This window comes from Salmo salar, chromosome 27 (assembly GCF_965601325.2).
Source record: "Salmo salar chromosome 27, fSalSal1, whole genome shotgun sequence".
Lineage (NCBI taxonomy): Eukaryota > Metazoa > Chordata > Actinopteri > Salmoniformes > Salmonidae > Salmo > Salmo salar.
In genome coordinates, this window is record NC_138317.1 from 16,856,423 (window position 1) to 16,873,521 (window position 17,099).

General features: G+C 38.4%; 21 non-coding genes across 21 annotated transcripts; all 21 read right to left on the reverse strand.

The window, feature by feature from the left end:
* Positions 1-4: 4 nt before the first annotated feature.
* trnal-uaa (transfer RNA leucine (anticodon UAA)) lies at positions 5-87 on the reverse strand. Its single transcript has one exon. It is a non-coding gene; the product is annotated as a tRNA-Leu (tRNA).
* A 748-nt stretch (positions 88-835) lies between these two features.
* trnal-uaa (transfer RNA leucine (anticodon UAA)) lies at positions 836-918 on the reverse strand. The gene has a single exon. It is a non-coding gene; the product is annotated as a tRNA-Leu (tRNA).
* A 747-nt stretch (positions 919-1,665) lies between these two features.
* Positions 1,666-1,748, reverse strand: trnal-uaa (transfer RNA leucine (anticodon UAA)). The gene has a single exon. It is a non-coding gene; the product is annotated as a tRNA-Leu (tRNA).
* Positions 1,749-2,495: 747 nt separating this feature from the next.
* trnal-caa (transfer RNA leucine (anticodon CAA)) lies at positions 2,496-2,578 on the reverse strand. The gene has a single exon. It is a non-coding gene; the product is annotated as a tRNA-Leu (tRNA).
* Positions 2,579-3,324: 746 nt separating this feature from the next.
* trnal-caa (transfer RNA leucine (anticodon CAA)) lies at positions 3,325-3,407 on the reverse strand. The gene has a single exon. It is a non-coding gene; the product is annotated as a tRNA-Leu (tRNA).
* Positions 3,408-4,154: 747 nt separating this feature from the next.
* Positions 4,155-4,237, reverse strand: trnal-uaa (transfer RNA leucine (anticodon UAA)). The gene has a single exon. It is a non-coding gene; the product is annotated as a tRNA-Leu (tRNA).
* A 748-nt stretch (positions 4,238-4,985) lies between these two features.
* On the reverse strand, positions 4,986-5,068 carry trnal-uaa (transfer RNA leucine (anticodon UAA)). The gene has a single exon. It is a non-coding gene; the product is annotated as a tRNA-Leu (tRNA).
* A 748-nt stretch (positions 5,069-5,816) lies between these two features.
* trnal-uaa (transfer RNA leucine (anticodon UAA)) lies at positions 5,817-5,899 on the reverse strand. Its single transcript has one exon. It is a non-coding gene; the product is annotated as a tRNA-Leu (tRNA).
* Positions 5,900-6,646: 747 nt separating this feature from the next.
* On the reverse strand, positions 6,647-6,729 carry trnal-uaa (transfer RNA leucine (anticodon UAA)). Its single transcript has one exon. It is a non-coding gene; the product is annotated as a tRNA-Leu (tRNA).
* Positions 6,730-7,476: 747 nt separating this feature from the next.
* Positions 7,477-7,559, reverse strand: trnal-caa (transfer RNA leucine (anticodon CAA)). The gene has a single exon. It is a non-coding gene; the product is annotated as a tRNA-Leu (tRNA).
* A 746-nt stretch (positions 7,560-8,305) lies between these two features.
* On the reverse strand, positions 8,306-8,388 carry trnal-caa (transfer RNA leucine (anticodon CAA)). Its single transcript has one exon. It is a non-coding gene; the product is annotated as a tRNA-Leu (tRNA).
* Positions 8,389-9,135: 747 nt separating this feature from the next.
* trnal-uaa (transfer RNA leucine (anticodon UAA)) lies at positions 9,136-9,218 on the reverse strand. The gene has a single exon. It is a non-coding gene; the product is annotated as a tRNA-Leu (tRNA).
* Positions 9,219-9,966: 748 nt separating this feature from the next.
* trnal-uaa (transfer RNA leucine (anticodon UAA)) lies at positions 9,967-10,049 on the reverse strand. Its single transcript has one exon. It is a non-coding gene; the product is annotated as a tRNA-Leu (tRNA).
* Positions 10,050-10,796: 747 nt separating this feature from the next.
* trnal-caa (transfer RNA leucine (anticodon CAA)) lies at positions 10,797-10,879 on the reverse strand. The gene has a single exon. It is a non-coding gene; the product is annotated as a tRNA-Leu (tRNA).
* A 746-nt stretch (positions 10,880-11,625) lies between these two features.
* Positions 11,626-11,708, reverse strand: trnal-caa (transfer RNA leucine (anticodon CAA)). Its single transcript has one exon. It is a non-coding gene; the product is annotated as a tRNA-Leu (tRNA).
* Positions 11,709-12,455: 747 nt separating this feature from the next.
* trnal-uaa (transfer RNA leucine (anticodon UAA)) lies at positions 12,456-12,538 on the reverse strand. The gene has a single exon. It is a non-coding gene; the product is annotated as a tRNA-Leu (tRNA).
* A 748-nt stretch (positions 12,539-13,286) lies between these two features.
* On the reverse strand, positions 13,287-13,369 carry trnal-uaa (transfer RNA leucine (anticodon UAA)). Its single transcript has one exon. It is a non-coding gene; the product is annotated as a tRNA-Leu (tRNA).
* A 747-nt stretch (positions 13,370-14,116) lies between these two features.
* Positions 14,117-14,199, reverse strand: trnal-caa (transfer RNA leucine (anticodon CAA)). The gene has a single exon. It is a non-coding gene; the product is annotated as a tRNA-Leu (tRNA).
* Positions 14,200-14,945: 746 nt separating this feature from the next.
* trnal-caa (transfer RNA leucine (anticodon CAA)) lies at positions 14,946-15,028 on the reverse strand. The gene has a single exon. It is a non-coding gene; the product is annotated as a tRNA-Leu (tRNA).
* Positions 15,029-15,775: 747 nt separating this feature from the next.
* Positions 15,776-15,858, reverse strand: trnal-uaa (transfer RNA leucine (anticodon UAA)). Its single transcript has one exon. It is a non-coding gene; the product is annotated as a tRNA-Leu (tRNA).
* Positions 15,859-16,605: 747 nt separating this feature from the next.
* On the reverse strand, positions 16,606-16,688 carry trnal-uaa (transfer RNA leucine (anticodon UAA)). Its single transcript has one exon. It is a non-coding gene; the product is annotated as a tRNA-Leu (tRNA).
* Between the last annotated feature and the right edge of the window lie 411 nt (positions 16,689-17,099).

Sequence of the window (17,099 nt, forward strand, 5' to 3'; positions counted from 1 at the left end):
CTTCTACCAGGAGTGGGGTTCGAACCAACGAGGACATATGTCCATTGGATGTTAAGTCCAACGCCTTAACCTCTCGGCCATCCTGGTGTAAAGAACACAACATCAAGGGCCCAGTCAAAATGGAATAAGGAGCACACAGTCAGATTTTTTTGCCTTTGATCCAGACAATATGTAAATGAAACTTGATTACATCCAAATCAAACGTTCTACCAGATGTAGATTTCGAACCAACAAGAACATTTTAATTTTGATCATGAGTCTAACGCCTTAAACACACTGCCATCCAGGTGTTTCTAAAAGATTAACAAGAGCTGAGTCAAAATGGAAGAACTTTTCATTGTCATTTCTTTCAGATTCGATCCACGCTAAATGTAAAAGAGTGAAAGGAGGGTTGATTACATCCAAAGTAAACTTTTTCCAGGAATGGGGTTGGTACCCACAAGAACATACTGTTCATTGGACTTTAATTCCAATGTCTAAACCACTCAGCCATCCTGGTGTAAATAGAGTACGATCAAGAGCCCAGTGAAATTGGAATGAAGAGCACACAGTCAGTTTTTTTGGCTTTGAGCCAGACAATATCTAAACGAGACTTGTTGACATCCAAATCAAACTTAATACAAGAATAGGGTTTCGAAGCAAGAAGAACAACAATTGAGTTGATAATGACTCTAACACCTTAACCACTCAGCCATCTTTTGTGTTTTTAAAGGATAAACACTTGCTGAGTCAAGTCGGAATATGGGAAACAAAGTCAATTCTTTCAGCTTTGATCCAAAAAAATATCCAATGAGTGAAAGGTCAATTGATAACATCCGAATCAAAGACAAACTTCTACCAGGAGTGGGGTTCGACCCCACGAGGACATATGTCCATTGGATCTTAAGTCCAACGCCTTAACCTCTCGGCCATCCTGGTGTAAAGATCACAACATCAAGGGCCCAGTCAAAATGGAATAAGGAGCACACAGTCAGATTTTTTGCCTTTGATCCAGACAATATGTAAATGAAAGTTGATTACATCCAAATCAAACATTCTACCAGATGTAGATTTCGAACCAACAAGAACATTTTAATTTTGATCAAGAGTCTAACGCCTTAAACACACTTCCATCCAGGTGTTTCTAAAAGATTAACAAGAGCTGAGTCAAAATGGAAGAACTTTTCATTGTCATTTCTTTCAGATTCGATCCACGCTAAATGTAAAAGAGTGAAAGGAGGGTTGATTACATCCAAAGTAAACTTTTTCCAGGAATGGGGTTGGTACCCACAAGAACATACTGTTCATTGGACTTTAATTCCAATGTCTAAACCACTCAGCCATCCTGGTGTAAATAGAGTACGATCAAGAGCCCAGTGAAATTGGAATGAGGAGCACACAGTCAGTTTTTTTGGCTTTGAGCCAGACAATATCTAAACGAGACTTGTTGACATCCAAATCAAACTTAATACAAGAATAGGGTTTCGAAGCAAGAAGAACAACAATTGAGTTGATAATGACTCTAACACCTTAACCACTCAGCCATCTTTTGTGTTTTTAAAGGATAAACACTTGCTGAGTCAAGTCGGAATATGGGAAGCAAAGTCAATTCTTTCAGCTTTGATCCAAAAAAATGTCCAATGAGTGAAAGGTCAATTGATAACATCTGAATCAAAGACAAACTTCTACCAGGAGTGGGGATCGAACCCACGAGGACATATGTCCATTGGATCTTAAGTCCAACGCCTTAACCTCTCGGCCATCCTGGTGTAAAGATCACAACATCAAGGGCCCAGTCAAAATGGAATAAGGAGCACACAGTCAGATTTTTTGCCTTTGATCCAGACAATATGTAAATGAAACTTGATTACATCCAAATCAAACATTCTACCAGATGTAGATTTCGAACCAACAAGAACATTTTAATTTTGATCAAGAGTCTAACGCCTTAAACACACTTCCATCCAGGTGTTTCTAAAAGATTAACAAGAGCTGAGTCAAAATGGAAGAACTTTTCATTGTCATTTCTTTCAGATTCGATCCACGCTAAATGTAAAAGAGTGAAAGGAGGGTTGATTACATCCAAAGTAAACTTTTTCCAGGAATGGGGTTGGTACCCACAAGAACATACTGTTCATTGGACTTTAATTCCAATGTCTAAACCACTCAGCCATCCTGGTGTAAATAGAGTACGATCAAGAGCCCAGTGAAATTGGAATGAGGAGCACACAGTCAGTTTTTTTGGCTTTGAGCCAGACAATATCTAAACGAGACTTGTTGACATCCAAATCAAACTTAATACAAGAATAGGGTTTCGAAGCAAGAAGAACAACAATTGAGTTGATAATGACTCTAACACCTTAACCACTCAGCCATCTTTTGTGTTTTTAAAGGATAAACACTTGCTGAGTCAAGTCGGAATATGGGAAACAAAGTCAATTCTTTCAGCTTTGATCCAAAAAAATGTCCAATGAGTGAAAGGTCAATTGATAACATCTGAATCAAAGACAAACTTCTACCAGGAGTGGGGATCGAACCCACGAGGACATATGTCCATTAGATCTTGAGTCCAACGCTTTAACCTCTCGGCCATCCTGGTGTAAAGAGCACAACATTAAGGGCCCAGTCAAAATGGAATAAGGAGCACACAGTCAGATCTTTTGGCTTTGATCCAGACAATATGTAAATAAAACTTGACTACATCCAAATCAAACGTTCTACCAGATGTAGGTTTCTTACCAACAAGAACATTTTTATTTCGATCATGATTCTAATGCCTTTAACACACTGCCATCCAGGTGTTTCTAAAAGATTAACAAGAGCTGAGTCAAAATGGAAGAACTTTTCATTGTCATTTCTTTCAGATTCGATCCACGCTAAATGTAAATGAGTGAAAGGAGGGTTGATTACATCTAAAGTAAACTTTTTCCAGGAATGGGGTTGATACCCATGAGAACATACTGCTCATCTGATTTTTATTCCAACCTCAAAACCACTCAGCCATCCTGGTATAATAAAATACGATCAAGATCCCAGTGAAATTGGCTTGAGGAGCACACAGTCAGTTATTTTGGCTTTGAGCCAGACAATATCTAAACGAGACTTGTTGACATCCAAATCAAACTTAATACAAGAATGGGGTTTCGAAGCAAGAAGAACATCAATTGAGTTGATAATGACTCTAACACCTTAACCACTCAGCCATCTTTTGTGTTTTTAAAGGATAAACACTTGCTGAGTCAAGTCGGAATATGGGAAACAAAGTCAATTCTTTCAGCTTTGATCCAAAAAAATGTCCAATGAGTGAAAGGTCAATTGATAACATCTGAATCAAAGACAAACTTCTACCAGGAGTGGGGATCGAACCCACGAGGACATATGTCCATTAGATCTTGAGTCCAACGCCTTAACCTCTCGGCCATCCTGGTGTAAAGAGCACAACATTAAGGGCCCAGTCAAAATGGAATAAGGAGCACACAGTCAGATCTTTTGGCTTTGATCCAGACAATATGTAAATAAAACTTGACTACATCCAAATCAAACGTTCTACCAGATGTAGGTTTCTTACCAACAAGAACATTTTTATTTCGATCATGATTCTAATGCCTTTAACACACTGCCATCCAGGTGTTTCTAAAAGATTAACAAGAGCTGAGTCAAAATGGAAGAACTTTTCATTGTCATTTCTTTCAGATTCGATCCACGCTAAATGTAAATGAGTGAAAGGAGGGTTGATTACATCTAAAGTAAACTTTTTCCAGGAATGGGGTTGATACCCATGAGAACATACTGCTCATCTGATTTTTATTCCAACGTCAAAACCACTCAGCCATCCTGGTGTAAATAAAATACGATCAAGATCCCAGTGAAATTGGCTTGAGGAGCACACAGTCAGTTATTTTGGCTTTGAGCCAGACAATATCTAAACGAGACTTGTTGACATCCAAATCAAACTTAATACAAGAATGGGGTTTCGAAGCAAGAAGAACATCAATTGAGTTGATAATGACTCTAACACCTTAACCACTCAGCCATCTTTTGTGTTTTTAAAGGATTAACACTTGCTGAGTCAAGTCGGAATATGGGAAACAAAGTCAATTCTTTCAGCTTTGATCCAAACAAATTTCCAATGAGTGGAAGGACAATTGACAAAATCCAAATCAAAGACTAACTTCTACCAGGAGTGGGGTTCGAACCAACGAGGACATATGTCCATTGGATGTTAAGTCCAACGCCTTAACCTCTCGGCCATCCTGGTGTAAAGAACACAACATCAAGGGCCCAGTCAAAATGGAATAAGGAGCACACAGTCAGATTTTTTTGCCTTTGATCCAGACAATATGTAAATGAAACTTGATTACATCCAAATCAAACGTTCTACCAGATGTAGATTTCGAACCAACAAGAACATTTTAATTTTGATCATGAGTCTAACGCCTTAAACACACTGCCATCCAGGTGTTTCTAAAAGATTAACAAGAGCTGAGTCAAAATGGAAGAACTTTTCATTGTCATTTCTTTCAGATTCGATCCACGCTAAATGTAAAAGAGTGAAAGGAGGGTTGATTACATCCAAAGTAAACTTTTTCCAGGAATGGGGTTGGTACCCACAAGAACATACTGTTCATTGGACTTTAATTCCAATGTCTAAACCACTCAGCCATCCTGGTGTAAATAGAGTACGATCAAGAGCCCAGTGAAATTGGAATGAAGAGCACACAGTCAGTTTTTTTGGCTTTGAGCCAGACAATATCTAAACGAGACTTGTTGACATCCAAATCAAACTTAATACAAGAATAGGGTTTCGAAGCAAGAAGAACAACAATTGAGTTGATAATGACTCTAACACCTTAACCACTCAGCCATCTTTTGTGTTTTTAAAGGATTAACACTTGCTGAGTCAAGTCGGAATATGGGAAACAAAGTCAATTCTTTCAGCTTTGATCCAAACAAATTTCCAATGAGTGGAAGGACAATTGACAAAATCCAAATCAAAGACTAACTTCTACCAGGAGTGGGGTTCGAACCAACGAGGACATATGTCCATTGGATGTTAAGTCCAACGCCTTAACCTCTCGGCCATCCTGGTGTAAAGAACACAACATCAAGGGCCCAGTCAAAATGGAATAAGGAGCACACAGTCAGATTTTTTTGCCTTTGATCCAGACAATATGTAAATGAAACTTGATTACATCCAAATCAAACGTTCTACCAGATGTAGATTTCGAACCAACAAGAACATTTTAATTTTGATCATGAGTCTAACGCCTTAAACACACTGCCATCCAGGTGTTTCTAAAAGATTAACAAGAGCTGAGTCAAAATGGAAGAACTTTTCATTGTCATTTCTTTCAGATTCGATCCACGCTAAATGTAAAAGAGTGAAAGGAGGGTTGATTACATCCAAAGTAAACTTTTTCCAGGAATGGGGTTGGTACCCACAAGAACATACTGTTCATTGGACTTTAATTCCAATGTCTAAACCACTCAGCCATCCTGGTGTAAATAGAGTACGATCAAGAGCCCAGTGAAATTGGAATGAAGAGCACACAGTCAGTTTTTTTGGCTTTGAGCCAGACAATATCTAAACGAGACTTGTTGACATCCAAATCAAACTTAATACAAGAATAGGGTTTCGAAGCAAGAAGAACAACAATTGAGTTGATAATGACTCTAACACCTTAACCACTCAGCCATCTTTTGTGTTTTTAAAGGATAAACACTTGCTGAGTCAAGTCGGAATATGGGAAACAAAGTCAATTCTTTCAGCTTTGATCCAAAAAAATATCCAATGAGTGAAAGGTCAATTGATAACATCCGAATCAAAGACAAACTTCTACCAGGAGTGGGGTTCGACCCCACGAGGACATATGTCCATTGGATCTTAAGTCCAACGCCTTAACCTCTCGGCCATCCTGGTGTAAAGATCACAACATCAAGGGCCCAGTCAAAATGGAATAAGGAGCACACAGTCAGATTTTTTGCCTTTGATCCAGACAATATGTAAATGAAAGTTGATTACATCCAAATCAAACATTCTACCAGATGTAGATTTCGAACCAACAAGAACATTTTAATTTTGATCAAGAGTCTAACGCCTTAAACACACTTCCATCCAGGTGTTTCTAAAAGATTAACAAGAGCTGAGTCAAAATGGAAGAACTTTTCATTGTCATTTCTTTCAGATTCGATCCACGCTAAATGTAAAAGAGTGAAAGGAGGGTTGATTACATCCAAAGTAAACTTTTTCCAGGAATGGGGTTGGTACCCACAAGAACATACTGTTCATTGGACTTTAATTCCAATGTCTAAACCACTCAGCCATCCTGGTGTAAATAGAGTACGATCAAGAGCCCAGTGAAATTGGAATGAGGAGCACACAGTCAGTTTTTTTGGCTTTGAGCCAGACAATATCTAAACGAGACTTGTTGACATCCAAATCAAACTTAATACAAGAATAGGGTTTCGAAGCAAGAAGAACAACAATTGAGTTGATAATGACTCTAACACCTTAACCACTCAGCCATCTTTTGTGTTTTTAAAGGATAAACACTTGCTGAGTCAAGTCGGAATATGGGAAGCAAAGTCAATTCTTTCAGCTTTGATCCAAAAAAATGTCCAATGAGTGAAAGGTCAATTGATAACATCTGAATCAAAGACAAACTTCTACCAGGAGTGGGGATCGAACCCACGAGGACATATGTCCATTGGATCTTAAGTCCAACGCCTTAACCTCTCGGCCATCCTGGTGTAAAGATCACAACATCAAGGGCCCAGTCAAAATGGAATAAGGAGCACACAGTCAGATTTTTTGCCTTTGATCCAGACAATATGTAAATGAAACTTGATTACATCCAAATCAAACATTCTACCAGATGTAGATTTCGAACCAACAAGAACATTTTAATTTTGATCAAGAGTCTAACGCCTTAAACACACTTCCATCCAGGTGTTTCTAAAAGATTAACAAGAGCTGAGTCAAAATGGAAGAACTTTTCATTGTCATTTCTTTCAGATTCGATCCACGCTAAATGTAAAAGAGTGAAAGGAGGGTTGATTACATCCAAAGTAAACTTTTTCCAGGAATGGGGTTGGTACCCACAAGAACATACTGTTCATTGGACTTTAATTCCAATGTCTAAACCACTCAGCCATCCTGGTGTAAATAGAGTACGATCAAGAGCCCAGTGAAATTGGAATGAGGAGCACACAGTCAGTTTTTTTGGCTTTGAGCCAGACAATATCTAAACGAGACTTGTTGACATCCAAATCAAACTTAATACAAGAATAGGGTTTCGAAGCAAGAAGAACAACAATTGAGTTGATAATGACTCTAACACCTTAACCACTCAGCCATCTTTTGTGTTTTTAAAGGATAAACACTTGCTGAGTCAAGTCGGAATATGGGAAACAAAGTCAATTCTTTCAGCTTTGATCCAAAAAAATGTCCAATGAGTGAAAGGTCAATTGATAACATCTGAATCAAAGACAAACTTCTACCAGGAGTGGGGATCGAACCCACGAGGACATATGTCCATTAGATCTTGAGTCCAACGCTTTAACCTCTCGGCCATCCTGGTGTAAAGAGCACAACATTAAGGGCCCAGTCAAAATGGAATAAGGAGCACACAGTCAGATCTTTTGGCTTTGATCCAGACAATATGTAAATAAAACTTGACTACATCCAAATCAAACGTTCTACCAGATGTAGGTTTCTTACCAACAAGAACATTTTTATTTCGATCATGATTCTAATGCCTTTAACACACTGCCATCCAGGTGTTTCTAAAAGATTAACAAGAGCTGAGTCAAAATGGAAGAACTTTTCATTGTCATTTCTTTCAGATTCGATCCACGCTAAATGTAAATGAGTGAAAGGAGGGTTGATTACATCTAAAGTAAACTTTTTCCAGGAATGGGGTTGATACCCATGAGAACATACTGCTCATCTGATTTTTATTCCAACCTCAAAACCACTCAGCCATCCTGGTATAATAAAATACGATCAAGATCCCAGTGAAATTGGCTTGAGGAGCACACAGTCAGTTATTTTGGCTTTGAGCCAGACAATATCTAAACGAGACTTGTTGACATCCAAATCAAACTTAATACAAGAATGGGGTTTCGAAGCAAGAAGAACATCAATTGAGTTGATAATGACTCTAACACCTTAACCACTCAGCCATCTTTTGTGTTTTTAAAGGATAAACACTTGCTGAGTCAAGTCGGAATATGGGAAACAAAGTCAATTCTTTCAGCTTTGATCCAAAAAAATGTCCAATGAGTGAAAGGTCAATTGATAACATCTGAATCAAAGACAAACTTCTACCAGGAGTGGGGATCGAACCCACGAGGACATATGTCCATTAGATCTTGAGTCCAACGCCTTAACCTCTCGGCCATCCTGGTGTAAAGAGCACAACATTAAGGGCCCAGTCAAAATGGAATAAGGAGCACACAGTCAGATCTTTTGGCTTTGATCCAGACAATATGTAAATAAAACTTGACTACATCCAAATCAAACGTTCTACCAGATGTAGGTTTCTTACCAACAAGAACATTTTTATTTCGATCATGATTCTAATGCCTTTAACACACTGCCATCCAGGTGTTTCTAAAAGATTAACAAGAGCTGAGTCAAAATGGAAGAACTTTTCATTGTCATTTCTTTCAGATTCGATCCACGCTAAATGTAAATGAGTGAAAGGAGGGTTGATTACATCTAAAGTAAACTTTTTCCAGGAATGGGGTTGATACCCATGAGAACATACTGCTCATCTGATTTTTATTCCAACGTCAAAACCACTCAGCCATCCTGGTGTAAATAAAATACGATCAAGATCCCAGTGAAATTGGCTTGAGGAGCACACAGTCAGTTATTTTGGCTTTGAGCCAGACAATATCTAAACGAGACTTGTTGACATCCAAATCAAACTTAATACAAGAATGGGGTTTCGAAGCAAGAAGAACATCAATTGAGTTGATAATGACTCTAACACCTTAACCACTCAGCCATCTTTTGTGTTTTTAAAGGATTAACACTTGCTGAGTCAAGTCGGAATATGGGAAACAAAGTCAATTCTTTCAGCTTTGATCCAAACAAATTTCCAATGAGTGGAAGGACAATTGACAAAATCCAAATCAAAGACTAACTTCTACCAGGAGTGGGGTTCGAACCAACGAGGACATATGTCCATTGGATGTTAAGTCCAACGCCTTAACCTCTCGGCCATCCTGATGTAAAGAACACAACATCAAGGGCCCAGTCAAAATGGAATAAGGAGCACACAGTCAGATTTTTTTGCCTTTGATCCAGACAATATGTAAATGAAACTTGATTACATCCAAATCAAACGTTCTACCAGATGTAGATTTCGAACCAACAAGAACATTTTAATTTTGATCATGAGTCTAACGCCTTAAACACACTGCCATCCAGGTGTTTCTAAAAGATTAACAAGAGCTGAGTCAAAATGGAAGAACTTTTCATTGTCATTTCTTTCAGATTCGATCCACGCTAAATGTAAAAGAGTGAAAGGAGGGTTGATTACATCCAAAGTAAACTTTTTCCAGGAATGGGGTTGGTACCCACAAGAACATACTGTTCATTGGACTTTAATTCCAATGTCTAAACCACTCAGCCATCCTGGTGTAAATAGAGTACGATCAAGAGCCCAGTGAAATTGGAATGAAGAGCACACAGTCAGTTTTTTTGGCTTTGAGCCAGACAATATCTAAACGAGACTTGTTGACATCCAAATCAAACTTAATACAAGAATAGGGTTTCGAAGCAAGAAGAACAACAATTGAGTTGATAATGACTCTAACACCTTAACCACTCAGCCATCTTTTGTGTTTTTAAAGGATAAACACTTGCTGAGTCAAGTCGGAATATGGGAAACAAAGTCAATTCTTTCAGCTTTGATCCAAAAAAATATCCAATGAGTGAAAGGTCAATTGATAACATCCGAATCAAAGACAAACTTCTACCAGGAGTGGGGTTCGACCCCACGAGGACATATGTCCATTGGATCTTAAGTCCAACGCCTTAACCTCTCGGCCATCCTGGTGTAAAGATCACAACATCAAGGGCCCAGTCAAAATGGAATAAGGAGCACACAGTCAGATGTTTTGCCTTTGATCCAGACAATATGTAAATGAAAGTTGATTACATCCAAATCAAACATTCTACCAGATGTAGATTTCGAACCAACAAGAACATTTTAATTTTGATCAAGAGTCTAACGCCTTAAACACACTTCCATCCAGGTGTTTCTAAAAGATTAACAAGAGCTGAGTCAAAATGGAAGAACTTTTCATTGTCATTTCTTTCAGATTCGATCCACGCTAAATGTAAAAGAGTGAAAGGAGGGTTGATTACATCCAAAGTAAACTTTTTCCAGGAATGGGGTTGGTACCCACAAGAACATACTGTTCATTGGACTTTAATTCCAATGTCTAAACCACTCAGCCATCCTGGTGTAAATAGAGTACGATCAAGAGCCCAGTGAAATTGGAATGAGGAGCACACAGTCAGTTTTTTTGGCTTTGAGCCAGACAATATCTAAACGAGACTTGTTGACATCCAAATCAAACTTAATACAAGAATAGGGTTTCGAAGCAAGAAGAACAACAATTGAGTTGATAATGACTCTAACACCTTAACCACTCAGCCATCTTTTGTGTTTTTAAAGGATAAACACTTGCTGAGTCAAGTCGGAATATGGGAAACAAAGTCAATTCTTTCAGCTTTGATCCAAAAAAATGTCCAATGAGTGAAAGGTCAATTGATAACATCTGAATCAAAGACAAACTTCTACCAGGAGTGGGGATCAAACCCACGAGGACATATGTCCATTAGATCTTGAGTCCAACGCCTTAACCTCTCGGCCATCCTGGCGTAAAGAGCACAACATTAAGGGCCCAGTCAAAATGGAATAAGGAGCACACAGTCAGATCTTTTGGCTTTGATCCAGACAATATGTAAATAAAACTTGACTACATCCAAATCAAACATTCTACCAGATGTAGGTTTCTTACCAACAAGAACATTTTTATTTCGATCATGATTCTAATGCCTTTAACACACTGCCATCCAGGTGTTTCTAAAAGATTAACAAGAGCTGAGTCAAAATGGAAGAACTTTTCATTGTCATTTCTTTCAGATTCGATCCACGCTAAATGTAAATGAGTGAAAGGAGGGTTGATTACATCTAAAGTAAACTTTTTCCAGGAATGGGGTTGATACCCATGAGAACATACTGCTCATCTGATTTTTATTCCAACGTCAAAACCACTCAGCCATCCTGGTATAATAAAATACGATCAAGATCCCAGTGAAATTGGCTTGAGGAGCACACAGTCAGTTATTTTGGCTTTGAGCCAGACAATATCTAAACGAGACTTGTTGACATCCAAATCAAACTTAATACAAGAATGGGGTTTCGAAGCAAGAAGAACATCAATTGAGTTGATAATGACTCTAACACCTTAACCACTCAGCCATCTTTTGTGTTTTTAAAGGATAAACACTTGCTGAGTCAAGTCGGAATATGGGAAACAAAGTCAATTCTTTCAGCTTTGATCCAAAAAAATGTCCAATGAGTGAAAGGTCAATTGATAACATCTGAATCAAAGACAAACTTCTACCAGGAGTGGGGATCGAACCCACGAGGACATATGTCCATTAGATCTTGAGTCCAACGCCTTAACCTCTCGGCCATCCTGGTGTAAAGAGCACAACATTAAGGGCCCAGTCAAAATGGAATAAGGAGCACACAGTCAGATCTTTTGGCTTTGATCCAGACAATATGTAAATAAAACTTGACTACATCCAAATCAAACGTTCTACCAGATGTAGGTTTCTTACCAACAAGAACATTTTTATTTCGATCATGATTCTAATGCCTTTAACACACTGCCATCCAGGTGTTTCTAAAAGATTAACAAGAGCTGAGTCAAAATGGAAGAACTTTTCATTGTCATTTCTTTCAGATTCGATCCACGCTAAATGTAAATGAGTGAAAGGAGGGTTGATTACATCTAAAGTAAACTTTTTCCAGGAATGGGGTTGATACCCATGAGAACATACTGCTCATCTGATTTTTATTCCAACGTCAAAACCACTCAGCCATCCTGGTGTAAATAAAATACGATCAAGATCCCAGTGAAATTGGCTTGAGGAGCACACAGTCAGTTATTTTGGCTTTGAGCCAGACAATATCTAAACGAGACTTGTTGACATCCAAATCAAACTTAATACAAGAATGGGGTTTCGAAGCAAGAAGAACATCAATTGAGTTGATAATGACTCTAACACCTTAACCACTCAGCCATCTTTTGTGTTTTTAAAGGATTAACACTTGCTGAGTCAAGTCGGAATATGGGAAACAAAGTCAATTCTTTCAGCTTTGATCCAAACAAATTTCCAATGAGTGGAAGGACAATTGACAAAATCCAAATCAAAGACTAACTTCTACCAGGAGTGGGGTTCGAACCAACGAGGACATATGTCCATTGGATGTTAAGTCCAACGCCTTAACCTCTCGGCCATCCTGATGTAAAGAACACAACATCAAGGGCCCAGTCAAAATGGAATAAGGAGCACACAGTCAGATTTTTTTGCCTTTGATCCAGACAATATGTAAATGAAACTTGATTACATCCAAATCAAACGTTCTACCAGATGTAGATTTCGAACCAACAAGAACATTTTAATTTTGATCATGAGTCTAACGCCTTAAACACACTGCCATCCAGGTGTTTCTAAAAGATTAACAAGAGCTGAGTCAAAATGGAAGAACTTTTCATTGTCATTTCTTTCAGATTCGATCCACGCTAAATGTAAAAGAGTGAAAGGAGGGTTGATTACATCCAAAGTAAACTTTTTCCAGGAATGGGGTTGGTACCCACAAGAACATACTGTTCATTGGACTTTAATTCCAATGTCTAAACCACTCAGCCATCCTGGTGTAAATAGAGTACGATCAAGAGCCCAGTGAAATTGGAATGAAGAGCACACAGTCAGTTTTTTTGGCTTTGAGCCAGACAATATCTAAACGAGACTTGTTGACATCCAAATCAAACTTAATACAAGAATAGGGTTTCGAAGCAAGAAGAACAACAATTGAGTTGATAATGACTCTAACACCTTAACCACTCAGCCATCTTTTGTGTTTTTAAAGGATAAACACTTGCTGAGTCAAGTCGGAATATGGGAAACAAAGTCAATTCTTTCAGCTTTGATCCAAAAAAATATCCAATGAGTGAAAGGTCAATTGATAACATCCGAATCAAAGACAAACTTCTACCAGGAGTGGGGTTCGACCCCACGAGGACATATGTCCATTGGATCTTAAGTCCAACGCCTTAACCTCTCGGCCATCCTGGTGTAAAGATCACAACATCAAGGGCCCAGTCAAAATGGAATAAGGAGCACACAGTCAGATGTTTTGCCTTTGATCCAGACAATATGTAAATGAAAGTTGATTACATCCAAATCAAACATTCTACCAGATGTAGATTTCGAACCAACAAGAACATTTTAATTTTGATCAAGAGTCTAACGCCTTAAACACACTTCCATCCAGGTGTTTCTAAAAGATTAACAAGAGCTGAGTCAAAATGGAAGAACTTTTCATTGTCATTTCTTTCAGATTCGATCCACGCTAAATGTAAAAGAGTGAAAGGAGGGTTGATTACATCCAAAGTAAACTTTTTCCAGGAATGGGGTTGGTACCCACAAGAACATACTGTTCATTGGACTTTAATTCCAATGTCTAAACCACTCAGCCATCCTGGTGTAAATAGAGTACGATCAAGAGCCCAGTGAAATTGGAATGAGGAGCACACAGTCAGTTTTTTTGGCTTTGAGCCAGACAATATCTAAACGAGACTTGTTGACATCCAAATCAAACTTAATACAAGAATAGGGTTTCGAAGCAAGAAGAACAACAATTGAGTTGATAATGACTCTAACACCTTAACCACTCAGCCATCTTTTGTGTTTTTAAAGGATAAACACTTGCTGAGTCAAGTCGGAATATGGGAAACAAAGTCAATTCTTTCAGCTTTGATCCAAAAAAATGTCCAATGAGTGAAAGGTCAATTGATAACATCTGAATCAAAGACAAACTTCTACCAGGAGTGGGGATCAAACCCACGAGGACATATGTCCATTAGATCTTGAGTCCAACGCCTTAACCTCTCGGCCATCCTGGCGTAAAGAGCACAACATTAAGGGCCCAGTCAAAATGGAATAAGGAGCACACAGTCAGATCTTTTGGCTTTGATCCAGACAATATGTAAATAAAACTTGACTACATCCAAATCAAACATTCTACCAGATGTAGGTTTCTTACCAACAAGAACATTTTTATTTCGATCATGATTCTAATGCCTTTAACACACTGCCATCCAGGTGTTTCTAAAAGATTAACAAGAGCTGAGTCAAAATGGAAGAACTTTTCATTGTCATTTCTTTCAGATTCGATCCACGCTAAATGTAAATGAGTGAAAGGAGGGTTGATTACATCTAAAGTAAACTTTTTCCAGGAATGGGGTTGATACCCATGAGAACATACTGCTCATCTGATTTTTATTCCAACGTCAAAACCACTCAGCCATCCTGGTATAATAAAATACGATCAAGATCCCAGTGAAATTGGCTTGAGGAGCACACAGTCAGTTATTTTGGCTTTGAGCCAGACAATATCTAAACGAGACTTGTTGACATCCAAATCAAACTTAATACAAGAATGGGGTTTCGAAGCAAGAAGAACATCAATTGAGTTGATAATGACTCTAACACCTTAACCACTCAGCCATCTTTTGTGTTTTTAAAGGATAAACACTTGCTGAGTCAAGTCGGAATATGGGAAACAAAGTCAATTCTTTCAGCTTTGATCCAAAAAAATGTCCAATGAGTGAAAGGTCAATTGATAACATCTGAATCAAAGACAAACTTCTACCAGGAGTGGGGATCGAACCCACGAGGACATATGTCCATTAGATCTTGAGTCCAACGCCTTAACCTCTCGGCCATCCTGGTGTAAAGAGCACAACATTAAGGGCCCAGTCAAAATGGAATAAGGAGCACACAGTCAGATCTTTTGGCTTTGATCCAGACAATATGTAAATAAAACTTGACTACATCCAAATCAAACGTTCTACCAGATGTAGGTTTCTTACCAACAAGAACATTTTTATTTCGATCATGATTCTAATGCCTTTAACACACTGCCATCCAGGTGTTTCTAAAAGATTAACAAGAGATGAGTCAAAATGGAAGAACTTTTCATTGTCATTTCTTTCAGATTCGATCCACGCTAAATGTAAATGAGTGAAAGGAGGGTTGATTACATCTAAAGTAAACTTTTTCCAGGAATGGGGTTGATACCCATGAGAACATACTGCTCATCTGATTTTTATTCCAACGTCAAAACCACTCAGCCATCCTGGTGTAAATAAAATACGATCAAGATCCCAGTGAAATTGGCTTGAGGAGCACACAGTCAGTTATTTTGGCTTTGAGCCAGACAATATCTAAACGAGACTTGTTGACATCCAAATCAAACTTAATACAAGAATGGGGTTTCGAAGCAAGAAGAACATCAATTGAGTTGATAATGACTCTAACACCTTAACCACTCAGCCATCTTTTGTGTTTTTAAAGGATTAACACTTGCTGAGTCAAGTCGGAATATGGGAAACAAAGTCAATTCTTTCAGCTTTGATCCAAACAAATTTCCAATGAGTGGAAGGACAATTGACAAAATCCAAATCAAAGACAAACTTCTACCAGGAGTGGGGTTCGAACCCACGAGGACATATGTCCATTGCATCTTAAGTCTAACGCCTTAACCTCTCGGCCATCCTGGTGTAACGAACACAACATCAAGGGCCCAGTCAAAATGGAATAAGGAGCACACAGTCAGATTTTTTGCCTTTGATCCAGACAATATGTAAATGAAACTTGATTACATCCAAATCAAACATTCTACCAGATGTAGATTTCGAACCAACAAGAACATTTTAATTTTGATCATGAGTCTAACGCCTTAAACACACTGCCATCCAGGTGTTTCTAAAAGATTAACAAGAGCTGAGTCAAAATGGAAGAACTTTTCATTGTCATTTCTTTCAGATTCGATCCACGCTAAATGTAAAAGAGTGAAAGGAGGGTTGATTACATCCAAAGTAAACTTTTTCCAGGAATGGGGTTGGTACCCACAAGAACATACTGTTCATTGGACTTTAATTCCAATGTCTAAACCACTCAGCCATCCTGGTGTAAATAGAGTACGATCAAGAGCCCAGTGAAATTGGAATGAGGAGCACACAGTCAGTTTTTGTGGCTTTGAGCCAGACAATATCTAAACGAGACTTGTTGACATCCAAATCAAACTTAATACAAGAATAGGGTTTCGAAGCAAGAAGAACAACAATTGAGTTGATAATGACTCTAACACCTTAACCACTCAGCCATCTTTTGTGTTTTTAAAGGATAAACACTTGCTGAGTCAAGTCGGAATATGGGAAACAAAGTCAATTCTTTCAGCTTTGATCCAAAAAAATGTCCAATGAGTGAAAGGTCAATTGATAACATCTGAATCAAAGACAAACTTCTACCAGGAGTGGGGATCGAACCGACGAGGACATATGTCCATTGGATCTTAAGTCCAACGCCTTAACCTCTCGGCCATCCTGGTGTAAAGATCACAACATCAAGGGCCCAGTCAAAATGGAATAAGGAGCACACAGTCAGATTTTTTGCCTTTGATCCAGACAATATGTAAATGAAACTTGATTACATCCAAATCAAACATTCTACCAGATGTAGATTTCGAACCAACAAGAACATTTTAATTTTGATCAAGAGTCTAACGCCTTAAACACACTTCCATCCAGGTGTTTCTAAAAGATTAACAAGAGCTGAGTCAAAATGGAAGAACTTTTCATTGTCATTTCTTTCAGATTCGATCCACGCTAAATGTAAAAGAGTGAAAGGAGGGTTGATTACATCCAAAGTAAACTTTTTCCAGGAATGGGGTTGGTACCCACAAGAACATACTGTTCATTGGACTTTAATTCCAATGTCTAAACCACTCAGCCATCCTGGT